Source organism: Kogia breviceps, chromosome X (genome assembly GCF_026419965.1).
Source record: "Kogia breviceps isolate mKogBre1 chromosome X, mKogBre1 haplotype 1, whole genome shotgun sequence".
NCBI lineage: Eukaryota > Metazoa > Chordata > Mammalia > Artiodactyla > Physeteridae > Kogia > Kogia breviceps.
Window position 1 is genome coordinate 61,441,412 of NC_081330.1, and position 13,244 is coordinate 61,454,655.

Below are 13,244 nucleotides of genomic sequence, written 5' to 3' on the forward strand. Positions count from 1 at the left end.
TAACAACAGTAGTAGGGGGCAACCTTATTATAAGGGAAAACTTCAAATTACACCCTCATTCTTTAGAAGGAACCCAGGTAGTGATGCCTAATCATGTCTATTTTGGCTAGAACTCTAGAGCAACAAAAGCAGATATGAATGGGACATTTTTTGATGGGATTTCTACAAATACTTAACCAGTATAAACAAATCCTTTCTTTGAGACTTTAGAATACTTTGGTTTCTAATGGATTTGTGAACACTATTTTTGCATTGCTTTTCTTTCTAGTTGATGGTTCTTGATAGTATTTAATCATAGCACAGTTTAGGGTTTTTATTGTTGTTCTGGAAAGGAGAGGATATTGTATTGTTTTCTCTAAGGGAAAAACCAGATTTGCCCAGATAGACTTTACCATCTATTGTCCTAAACACATATTATTATGAATAAACTCAGGAAACCATTCATAGGAAAATTAAAATGTAGTGCTGGTATTGGTGATTTTGTGGAAAAAAACAATGGTTTTAGTTCTTTCATGAAAATCAAACTTTAGTCTATTTTCTTAGATCCGTGAATGCCTAAACTTTGATTTCTGTCATTTATTGCCATTGGTAATTAAACATAGTAAAGCACTTTGATAGCACCTCTGGTTATCCCAAAGGGATTTTATACGTATAGGCAACTTGAAACCTTAAGAATAGATGCTTGGTGTTTATAACAGGGGTCCCCAACCCCCCGGGCTGCAGACTCATACCAGTCTGTGTCCTGTGAGGAACCAGGCCACACAGTAGGAGGTGAGCGGTGGGTGAGTGAGCAAGTGAAGCTTTGTCTGCCGCTCTCCATCGTTCCCCATCACTTGCATTACCGCCTGAACCACCATCACCACCCCCGCGATCCATGGAAAAATTGTCTTCCATTAAACCAGTCCCTGGTGCTATAAAGGTTGGGGACTGCTGGTTTATAATGTCTCCTCTTTGAAACATCATGTTAAAATAGTACTTCCCACAGAAACTTATTCATACTGATTGAGTAATATTTTCCTGACAGTAAGAGGCCCTTACTGAAGGGGAAAGAACCACTTACCTTGGCTTTAAGATCAACTAGAAAACTTAGGCTTTAAACTAGGCAATGTATGTCTTTGGCATTCTCTACATTCTCTTCCCCCTGACTTTCCAGCTCCCGCATGCTATCCTACTTGAGTACCTCACAGAGGACTCCAATGATTAAAGCTTACTCCAGAAGGATTCTGTGCTCCAAAAGGACCTCTACCCTTCCCCTTCCCGGAATCAGAACTTCCATTCTCACAGAACAGCTATTTTCAGCAAAAAGGTGAAAGGAAAGCTATTTTATTAAATTAATTCACATTTTCCTGTCAGTGGCTAATAGATAATTTGATATTTTTCAAGGAAGATGTCCATTAATCAAATGAGTTTCTAGTTGCTGGATTTTCAGGCAGTCTAGCCAGATGAGAATAATTTTAAAATCAGTTATTATCAAGGAAGATATTTTGTGGCAAGGAACTTACACAACATGCCCCTAGTATCAGATTATCCCAAAAAAGTGTATTTTTGTGGGGTTTTTGTTGTTGTTGTTGTTTGCACAGCTCCTTCCTTACTACTTCTCAATCTACATTTTCTCTTAAAAACTTCCAAGCTCTTTCACCACAATGAACTTCACAATGAACTTCTATGACAGAATGGTGTGGAGGGAGGCAGTTGTTGTTAAGCCCATATTTATCTGTATTCTTGTTTCTCATATTACATAGTCCATATAACATAAACAGTCTCCCCCCTAGCCCCAGACTCTATTCCTATTTTATTGATAGAGAAACAAGAGCACAGAAAGATTGAATGCAAACCGTCAGTGCAGTCAAAGTCTCCAGATCCTTTGACTAGATTTCAGGACACAGAGAACCTATTTATCACAATGTTACTCCTCAACAAGAATGCAAGCCATATTAAGTATAGATTGGTCAACTACACTTAAACTCCTTTAGAACAGTTTCTTACATTTCAAAGCTTATTCAAGTATTTTTGGCAGGTATCTCAAAATGAATGATTGCTGAAATTAACAGAATAATTCAGTAGTGTGCTACCTGCCTTCCTATGCAAGCGTGTAGTGTCATTGATAGTGATTATTATCAAATACATTATTATCAATACATTATGCTCATGGATGCACTGTTCCTGGTTTTAGTCATACAATATAGTGAAGTCCATCATATAATTTGAATAAAATGATAAAGCTTGATCATCTAAAATTCAGTTTGATTGCTAATACTTGAAGGTATAGTAAGCCCTAAATTATAGGCATAAGGTTATTTGAAATATGAAGAAAAACACAAAGGAAAATAATTTTTACAATATAGAAATTCAAGATTGCTTAGTTAGATAATATTCCACAAATTATGTACCTTTTACTTTATTGACCAGCAAGAAATCTTAGCTGAATGCTTAGGAATATAGACATATATATGTATATATACATATATATATGATGGACACATTAGAATTTGTTTTATATTCACATTTCTAAACTGTGTACAATAGAACTTCTTTGGATGACTGTTTTGCTTTCATTCTGTTTGTGTAATAACATGAACTAATTTACTCATCAAAAAATGTCTTATTAAGCATCTAATTTTATGTGAGACAGTTCTAGAGAATGTACAAAGTGCATTAGTTTCTTAATAAATTGTCAGAATGTGACTAATTAGATTTATTTGCTTGTTTTCTTTCCTATCAACTAATATTTCTTAGGTCACATTTGAGTTCTCTTTTCAAATTCTCTCCCTCTGAAATTGATACCACTTATAGCAAAAATGTTTGTTTCTTAGTATGATAAAATCATTTTTAACATCACGGAAGCAGTCTAGCAAGAAACAACCATTTTAAAAGTTATAAAAGGGAACTTCCCTGGTGGCGCAGTGGTTAAGAATCTGCCTGCCAATGCAGGGGACACGGGTTTGAGCCCTGGTACAGGAAGATCCCACATGCCGCGGAGTAACTAAGCCCGTACACCATGACTACTGAGCCTGTGTTCTAGAGCCCATGAGCCACAACTACTGAGCCCACATGCTGTAACTACTGAAGCCAGTGTGCCTAGAGCCCATGCTCCACAACAAGAGAAGCCACTACAATGAGAAGCCCACACACTGCAATGAAGAGTAGCCCTCACTCGCTGCAGCTAGAGAAAGCCCGCTCACAGCAACGAAGACCCAACACAGCCAAAACTAAATAAATATTTTTAAAATAAATAAATAAAAGTTATACAAGAAACTTTGCTTAAATATCCAAATGCAGGCATGGTTTGGAAATGAGAATTTATTTTACATTAAATTCCATAGTACAAGAAAGGAGAAAGTGGTTTTCCTGTGTTTGATTTTTTTTTATTTAATGGAAATGCATTTCTTTTATTTATTTATTTATTTTATTTTACCTTTTGCTGTGTTGGGTCTTCGTTTCTGTGCGAGGTCTTTCTCTAGTTGTGGCAAGCGGGAGCCACTCTTCATCGTGGTGCACGGGCCTCTCACTATCGTGGTATCTCTTGTTGTGGGACACAGGCTCCAGATGCACAGGCTCAGTAGCTGTGGCTCATGGGCCTAGTTGCTCCACGGCATGTGGGATCTTCCCAGACCAGGGCTCGTACCCATGTCCCCTGCATTAGCAGGCAGATTCTCAACCACTGTGCCACCAGGAAAGCCCTGATTTTTTTAACAGTAAATAGTGTTGGTAGTTGTAAGTTACATAGGTTTTATTCAGAAAGAGCATAGTTTGCTATAGCCACAGTGGGGAAAAAAATTGTCTTGCCAACACTTCCCAAGCACTTTGGGATTCATCGGCTTATTTTCTGATGTAGAAAATATATTTACTGACTTTTTTTGCACTTCTTAAGACAGAAATTGCATTAAGTAGAAGTTGTGTGTATATTTGATTCACGTGTACTTAAAAACTTAAAAGCTGAAATTGAAAGAAAAGGTCCTCAGTAGTCAGATTTTTAGTATTTTCTTTTTCTGCCTGCATTATGGAGTTTATACCGTAATTTATTTTATAAATGTTTTCTTTAATTTATTTTCACATTTTAATTTCATTTCTTTAATCATGAGTAAGATTGAGCAACTTCTCTATTTAAAAATCCATTTGTATTTCTCCTCTGTAAACCAAACTTGTACTTTGGCTGTTTGTTACTATTGAGTTTCTTACTGCACTATAAGCACTCCTTTCTGTACTATTTATTTTGTAAATAATTTTCTCCCAGTTTGTCACATCTCTCTTGACTATATTTTTAACCTGCAAAATTGCTTTTTTTACACAGTCCTTCATTTTTCTTATGGCGTATGGGTTCTGTGTCCTTAGATAAGACTTGTGGGCTCCGACCGTGACTTTCTCTCTCCCTGCTACTTGTACGCTTTTGCTGTTTTGTGCAGAGCCTTCGATTGGCTGTATCATTTCCACTGTGAAGGAGCTGAGGTTATGAGCCAGAGAAAGAGTCTTGGCAGGAAAATGATCCCTACTGTTCCTTTTGACATTAAAGTTTTCATTGTACTGCCTTTTTTATTTAAGACCAAACCCAGTACTGCATTTTACAATGTTTTTCCCCCTCATAGTGTTGCTAAATAAATAGCTATCATTTTGAATTTACGGCATGCCAAACATGACATAGAAATTTTATTTATTTTTATTCTTGTTAAAACTCTGTGAGCAACATTTATCAAGATATCATGTTAAATTACTGGCATTCTCTGGGTACGAAATAAAAAGGCTGCAACTTTCTAACATTTTACATTAGACCTTGCTTGATCATTTATGGATATAAAATTGTGTCAGCTTTTATACACACGTATATCTTCTTGCATGTTTCATTGAAAATTGCTATACATTGTTCAGGAGCCAGTTGTAAAAAAAGGCATATCAAGATATCATTTGTTTATGCATATAACCTTGATATTTGAACTGTATTATTTTCCCACTTTAGGATTACTCTTCTAATGTTATTAAAAGGCATGGGAGTTCAAGAAAATGAAGATGAAAACTTAAGTATTTTTAGGACTTATCAGGAGAATGCATCTGACTGTAAGTTAAGGTGACAATCTTTTCTGCAGTAAGGACAAATGAAAATCTTAGTCTCTACGTATTGGAAAATTTATTTTAAGCTTGAAATCAAGTAGAATAACAGAAATTCTATCCCCTAACATTTGTAGGCCATGTTAGGTTACAGCAGTTATGCATACACATATAGAAACTTAATTTCATATGAGGTTCAGAAATGCATCTAGAGCCTGGCAATCAGAATCTCCATGTACCTCTTCTGTTTTTTCTCAACTTCCTAAAAGTAAATAGACAGACCCTAGTGTAACTTTGGGAAGTCTTCAAAAATTGCTTTCTCATTGGCCACATCTTTTTCATCACTCTTATGCTTTTGATTCTTTCATGCCTCCCATCTCCCCCATCCCTTAATAAAATATCTGATCACTGCTTATACATCATAATACTTTAAGCAACTTTTTCCCACTAAAGTATACTTCATTCTGTATTTGTCTTTTAAACATTAGCTACCAGGATAAAGAATGCATTTTCATTGACTAGTGCCCTAAAATAATTTAGTCCTACCAGACTCAACTTGATTTAATATTTTTAGGTTGACTTAGAGGGTAGGATGAGGGGTAAAAGAAGCAGACCACAATTTGTTTCTCCCATGATTCCCCCAGTGCCCTCCTACTTACTTGGAGAGATAGTCTGAAGATGTTGGGTACCTATTTGTGAAGGTAGAGTTTATGTTATTTTACCACTTGCTTTTTCTAGAATTAGAACCTGCTCTATTCAAGCCTACAACAGCCTCTGTTTCTTTATCTCTTTCCCTCATCCCCATGCCCCATCACCCTGCCTAAGCACAGGTTAGGAGCCAAGCCTTGCCTTTCTCTCTCCTTTTGCTTCAAGACTCTCAGGTACATTGTTATATTTTCTGAACATAGGTATTTTAGATTTTCTTTTAGTATTGTAAAGTAAGCCACTGTATTTTACTTCCTCTGATTATTCAGATTCTGACAAAAATACATTCTCTTTGTTAATAGATGCAATTGTTACTTAACAGATGTATGTTGTGTTTTTGTGCCAGACACTATTACTGATTTTATTCTTCATTCTTCTAAAGGAGATTCAAGGATATTTATAGTAATAAATATGTATGCAATAAGGCTGTTAAAATTGAAACACAAAAACAAAACTGAAAAATGATAAGAAAAGTGTGCTGAGAGCCAGGGCTCACAGGTAATTTAATTGAACATTAAATTGAGCTCTGAGCTTCCTGACAGGGAAGGCAAGAAGAGAAACTCAGCAGATTATATAACAATTACATGACAAGAAGCATGCCAGTTCTGCAAGAGATGCTTTTTACTGATGCTGAAGTTTTAAACGTATTTGACATAGGATAACCTTATATAAGGGACACTGAACTAAATAATGTCTTTAACCATGGTTTTGTAGCAAATCCATTAGTATCTTTTTAGTTGCAAGTGCTAACACCTAACTCAAACTGATTTAAACAAGAAAAGGGGGTTTGTTGACTGGACTCATGTCTTAGGCAGTATCATGAGGACATTTTATCTCCATCCTTCAGATCTATTTTCAATGCTGACCCATTCTCAGGCTCTACATGATGGCAAGATGGTAGTAACAGGTCCAAACCTTATCTTCTCTCTCATGTTTAGCTCTTGGGGCTAGAGTCAACTCTGTAAGAAATACTTGAATAGAAAATGGGAAGAGGAGTGATCCTTCAGACGGAAATTGATGTAGCCATAATTAGGGCAAATTGATGCAGCATAACAAATCATGTCTGCTATTCTCCTATTGGCTACCCAGTATCCTTCCCATATACACACTTTTTTAAATGCCTATGTCTACATAAAATTCACATACCACTCTTCCCCAAACAGAATACCTAAAGTCTCATCCACTTAAAAAATGTACGTTCAGGACCATGAACTCTAGGTGACGTGCAGTTTCCTCAGTCAGGTAGGGATGCTGGATGACTTATGACTAAGTTTGTTGCTTATCTTTATTGTGGTTATGTTTTTCATTTGATATTCATTCAGGTTTATTTAATTTCTTTTGAATTTTAGCCCCCCTTTCTATTCTTATTGGTTTAATTTAATTTAATTTGAGATATAATTGACATATAACCTTGTATTAGTTTTAAGTATACAACTTCATGGTTTGATATATGTATATATTACAAAATGATTATCAGAATAAGTTTAGTTTAATATCCATCACCACACAAGTTATAATTTATTTTATTGTGATGAGAACTTTTAAGATCTAGTTTCTTAACAACTTTTAAATATACAGTATTAGCTATGGTCACCATGCTGTATATTACATCCTCATGACTTATTTATCTTATAGCTAGACATTTGTACCTTTTAACGATCTTCACCTATTGTATTAATTTTATTTTTAAGAATGTGTAGAATTTCAGTGTTTTCAAAAGTCAAAACTGTACAGAAAGTTATACTCAGAGAACTATCACTCCCTTCAGTATCCTCTGTACCCCATTTTCCCACACCCCTTATAAGTAGCCAACTTCATTGTTTTCTGGTTAATCCTTTCAGTGTTTCTTTATGTAATGATAAACAGATACATGCATGCTTTATTATTTTCCCTTCTTTTCTTGCATAAAAGATTGAATGCTCTGTGTTCTCTTGCACTTTGCTTTTACACTTAATGTATTTTGGAAATTTGTATAGGTTTATAGATATTCTCCATACTCCTTTTTACATTTGTTTATGGCAGCCTAGTTTGTTATTGTAAAATATTGGAAACTACATAAATGTGAAAGCATAGGAGTATATAAGTTTTCTTTCTTTTTTTTTTTTTTTTTTTTTTTTTTTCGATACGTGGGCCTCTCACTGTTGTGGCCTCTCCCGTTGCGGAGCACAGGCTCCAGTCACGCAGGCTCCGCAGCCATGGCTCACGGGCCCAGCCGCTCCGCATGTGGGATCCTCCCGGACCAGGGCACGAACCCGTGTCCCCTGCATCGGCAGGCGGACTCCCAACTACTGCGCCACCAGGGAAGCCCAAGTTTTCTTATTTTTGAAGTTGTATGGTCAGAGTAAATTTCTAAAAGTGAGATTGCTCGAATGAAGGGTAAATAAATATGTAGTTTTATTACATATTGCCAAAATTCCCTGCAAAGACATAAAGCTATTTTGCATTCTCCCCAGCATGTATGAGATAACCTGTTGTTCCTAGCCCCATCAGCCGAGTATATTGAAGGGCTTTGGTACTTTTATAAAATTTTTATTTTGTATTGGAGTATAGTTGATAAACAATATTGTGTTACTTTCAGGCATACAGCAAAGTGATTCAGTTGTACATATACATGTATCTATTATTTTTCAAGTTATTTTCCAATTTTTATTGGAGATTACAGATTTTTACAGATATTTTTACAGTGTTGTATTAATCTCTTAAAAATGTTCATTTAATATTGGAATATACTTGATTAACAGTGTTGTGTTAGTTTCAGGTGTACCACAAAGTGATTTAATTATACATATACATGTATCTATTCTTTTTAAAATTATTTTCCCATTTAGTTTATTACAGAATATTGAGTAGAGTTCCCTGTGCTATACAGTAGGTCCTTGTTGGTTATCTATTTTAAATAGAGTTGTGTGTATACGGCAATCCCAAACTCCCAATCTATTCCTCCTCCCCACCCTTCCCCCCAAGTTCATTCTCTGAGTCTGCTTCTGTTTTGTAAATAAGTTCATTTGTATTATTTTTTTTAAATTCTGCATGTAAGCAATATCATATGATATTGTCTTTCTTTGTGTGCTTATTACACTAAGTACGATAATCCCCAGGTCCATCCATGTAGCTGCAAATGGCATTATTTCATTATTTTTAATGGGTGAGTTATATTCCATTGTATATATGTACCACATCTTCTTTATCCATTCATCTGACGGTGGACATTTAGGTTGCTTCCATCTTGGCTATTGTAAACAGAGCTGCAATGATCATTGAGGTGCATGCATTCTTTCAAGCCATGGTTTTCTTCAGATATATGCCCAGGAATGGGATGGTGGCATCATATGGTAGATCTGTTTTTAGATATTTAAGGAACCTCCATACTTTTCTCCACAGTGGCTGTACCAATTTCCATTCCCACTAACAGTGTAGGAGGATTCCCTTTTCTCCACACCCTCTCCAACATTTATTGTTTGTAGTCTTTTTGATGATGGCCATTCTATCTAGTGTGAGGTGATGCCTCATTGTAGTTTTGATTTGCATTTCTCTAATAATTAGTGATGATGAGCATCTTTTCATTTGCCTGTTGGCCATCTGTGTATCTTCTTTGGAGAAATGTCTGTTGTGGTCTTCTGCCCATTTTTCTGATTAAGTTGTTTGTTTATTTGATGTTGAACCGCATGAACTTTTTGTAAATTTTGGAGATTAATCCATTGTCAGTCGAATTGTTTGCATATATTTTCTCCCATTCCGTGGGTTTTCCTTTTCTTTTGTTTATGGTTTCCTTTGCTGTGCAGAAGCTTTTGAGTTTAATTAGGTCCCATTTGTTTATTTTTGTTTTTATTTCCATTACTCTAAGAGACAGATCCAAAAAGATCGTGGTATAATTTATGGCAAAGAGTATTCTGCCTGTTTTCCTCTAAGAGTTTTAGAGTATCAGGCTTTATATTTACGTCTCTAATACATTTTGAGTTTATTTTTGTGTATGGTGTTAAAGAATGTTCTAATTCCATTTTTTACATGTAGCTGTCCAGTTTTCCCAGCACCACTTATTGAAGAGACTGTCTTTTCTCCATCATATAGTCTTGCCTCCTTTGTTGTAGATTCATTAACCATAGGTGTGTGGGTTTATTTCTGGGCTTTCTAACCTATTACATTGATCTATATTTCTGTTTTTCTGCCAGTACCATACTGTTTTGATTATTGTAGCTTTGTTGTATAGTCTGAAGTCAGAGAGTCTGATTCCTCCAGCTCCATTTTTCTTTCTCAAGATTTCTTTGGCTATTTGGGGTATTTTCTGTTTCCCTACAAATTTTAAAATATTTTGTTCTATTTCTGTGAAAAATGCTATTGGTAATTTGATAAGGATTGCCTTGAATCTTTATATTGCTTTGGATTGTATAGTCATTTTGAAAATATTGATTCTTCTACTCACAGAACATGGTCTATCTTTCCATCTGGTTGTGTCATCTTCCATTTCTTTCATCAGCATCTTATACTTTTTGGAGTACAGGCCTTTTGCCTCCTTAGGTAGATTTATCCTTAGGTATTTTATTCTTTTCGAGGCTATGGTAAATGGGAATTTTTTCTTTAATTTCTCTTTCCAATTTTTTGTTCTTAGTGTATAGGAATTCAACAGATTTCTGTGTATTAATTTTGTTTCCTGCAAATTTACCAAATTCATTGATGAGTTGTGGTAGTTTTCTGGCAGCATCTTTAGAATTTTCTATGTATAGTATCATTTCATCTGCAAACAGTAACAGTTTTACTTCTTCTTTTCCAATTTGGATTCCTTTTATTTCTTTTTCTTCTCTGATTGCCATGGCTAGGACTTCCAAAACTATGTTGAATAATAGTGGCAAGAGTGGACATCCTTGTCTTGTTCCTGATCTTAAAAGAAATGCTTTCAGCTTTTCACTGATGTGTATGATGTTAGCTGTGGGTTGTCATATATGGCCTTTATTATATTGAGGAATGTTCCCTCTATGCTCACGTTCTGGAGAGTTTTTAATCATAAATATGTGTTGAATTTTGTCAAAAGCTTTTTCTGTATCTATTGACATGATCATATAGTTTTTATTCTTCAGTTTGTTGATGCAGCGTATCATGTTGATTGATTTGCAGATTTTGAAAAATACTTACATCCCTGGGATAAATCCCACTTAATGATGGCATATGATCCTTTTGATTTATTGTTGGATTTGGCTTGCTAGTATTTTGTTGAGGACTTTTGCTTCTATGTTAATCAGTGTTATTGGCCTGTATTTCTTTTTTTCTTTATGGTATCTTTGTCTGTTTTTGGTATCAGGTGATGGTGGCCTCATAGAATGAGATTGGGTGGCTTACTTGCCCTGCAATTTCTTGGAATAGTTTCAGAAGGGTAGGTGTTAATTCTTCTCTAAATGTTTGTTAGAATTCACCTATGAAGCCACCTGGTCCTGGACTTTTGTTTGTTGGGAATTTTTAATCACAGTTTCAATTTTAGTACTTGTGATTGGTCTGTTCATATTTTCTATTTCTTCTTGGTTCAGTCTTGGGAAATTTACCTTTCTAAGAATTTGTCTGTTTCTTCTAGGTTGTCCTTTTTATTGGTGTATAGTTGCTTGTAGTAGTGTCTTATGATTCTTTGTATTTATGTGGTAACTTCCCCTTTTTCATTTCTAATTTTACTAATTTAGGCCCTCTCCCTTTTTCTCTTGATGAGTCTAAGCTAAAGATTTATCTATTTTGTTTATCTTTTCAAAGAACCAGATTTTAGTTTCATTGATCTTTGCTAATGTTTTCTTTGTCTCTATTTCATTTATTTCTTCTGTGATCTTTATAATTTCTTTCCTTCTATCAACTTCGGGTTTTACTTGTTCTTCTTGCTCTAGTTGTTTTAGGTATAAGGTTAGGTTGTTTATTGGTATTTTTCTTGTTTCCTGATGTAAGATAGTATTGCTATTAACTTCCCTCTTAGGACTGCTTTTGCTGCATCCCATAGGTTTTGTATCATCATGTTTTGTTTTTTCCATTGTCTCTAGATAGTTTTTTATTTCCTCTTTGATTTCTTCAGTGATCCACTGGTTGTTTAGTAGCATATTGTTTAGCCTCCACGTGTTTGTGCTTTTTACATTTTTTTTTCGTGTAGTTGATTTCTAATCTCACTGTGTTTTTGTCATAAAAGATGCTTGCTATGATTTCAATTTTCTTATACTGAGGCTCACTTTGTGACCCAGCATGTGATCAATCCTGGAGAATATTCCATGTGCACTTGAGAAGGATGTGTATTCTGCTGCTTTGGGATTGAATGCTCTATAAATATCAATTAATTCTTTCTGGTCTAATGTGTCATTTAAGACCTTTCTTACCTTATTGATTTTCTGTCTGGATAATCTGCCCATTGATGTAAGTGGAGTGTTAAAGTCCCCCACTATTATTGTGTTACTGTTGATTTCTCCTTTGATGACTGTTAGTATTTGCCTTATATATTCAGGTCTTCCTATGTTGGGTGCATATATGCTTACAGTTGTTATATCTTCTTCTTGGATTGATACCTTGATCATTATGTATTATCCTTCTTTGTCACTTGTAACAGTCTTTATTTTAAAGTCTATTTTGTTTTATATGAGTATTGCTACTCTGGGTTTCTTTTGATTTGCATTTGCATGGAATACCTTTTTCCATCCCCTCATTTTCATTCTTTTAGTGTCCCTAAATCAGAAATGGGTCTCTTGTAGACAGCATATATGAGTCTTGTTTTTATATACATTCAGCCAGTCTGTCTTTTGGTTGGAGCATTTAGTCCATTTACATTTAAGGTAATTACCTATATTTATGTTCTTATTGTCATTTTCTTGTTTTTGATTTGTTTCTGTAGGTGTATTTTCTTCCCTCACTCTTCTGTTCTCTCTCATGTGGTTTGATGACTTACTTTAGTGCTGTGTTTGGATTCCTTTTTCTTTTTTGTGTGTGCAGCTATTGTAGATTTTCAGTTTGCAGTTACCATGAGGTTTTGCTATAGCAGTCTCTCTCTCTATGTGTGTGTGTGTGTGTGTATGATTGTTTTAATTTGCTGGGCTTTTAATTTCAGATGCCCTTTCTATATCCTTAATTTGTACTCTCCTCACAATTACTGGTTTTGAAATCATTGTTGTGTGTGGATGATTTCCTACTTTTACTGTATGTTTGCCTTTACTGGTGAACTTTGCCATTTGTATTTCTCTTGTTTCTAGTTGTGGCATTTTGTTTTCAGCCCAGAGAAGTTCCTTTAGCATTTGTTTCAAATGCGGTGTGGTGGTGCTGAATTCTCTTATCTTTTGCTTGTCTGTAAAGCTTTTGATTTCTCTGTTGAATCTGAATGAGACCCTTGCTATATAGAGCATTCTTGGATGTGCGTTCTTCCTTTCACCATTTTAATATATCGTGACACTCTCTTTTGGACTGCAGAGTTTCTGCTGAAGTATCAGCTGTTAACCTTATGGGAATTCCCTTGTATATTATTTGTTGCTTTTCCCTTCTTGCTTTTAATATTT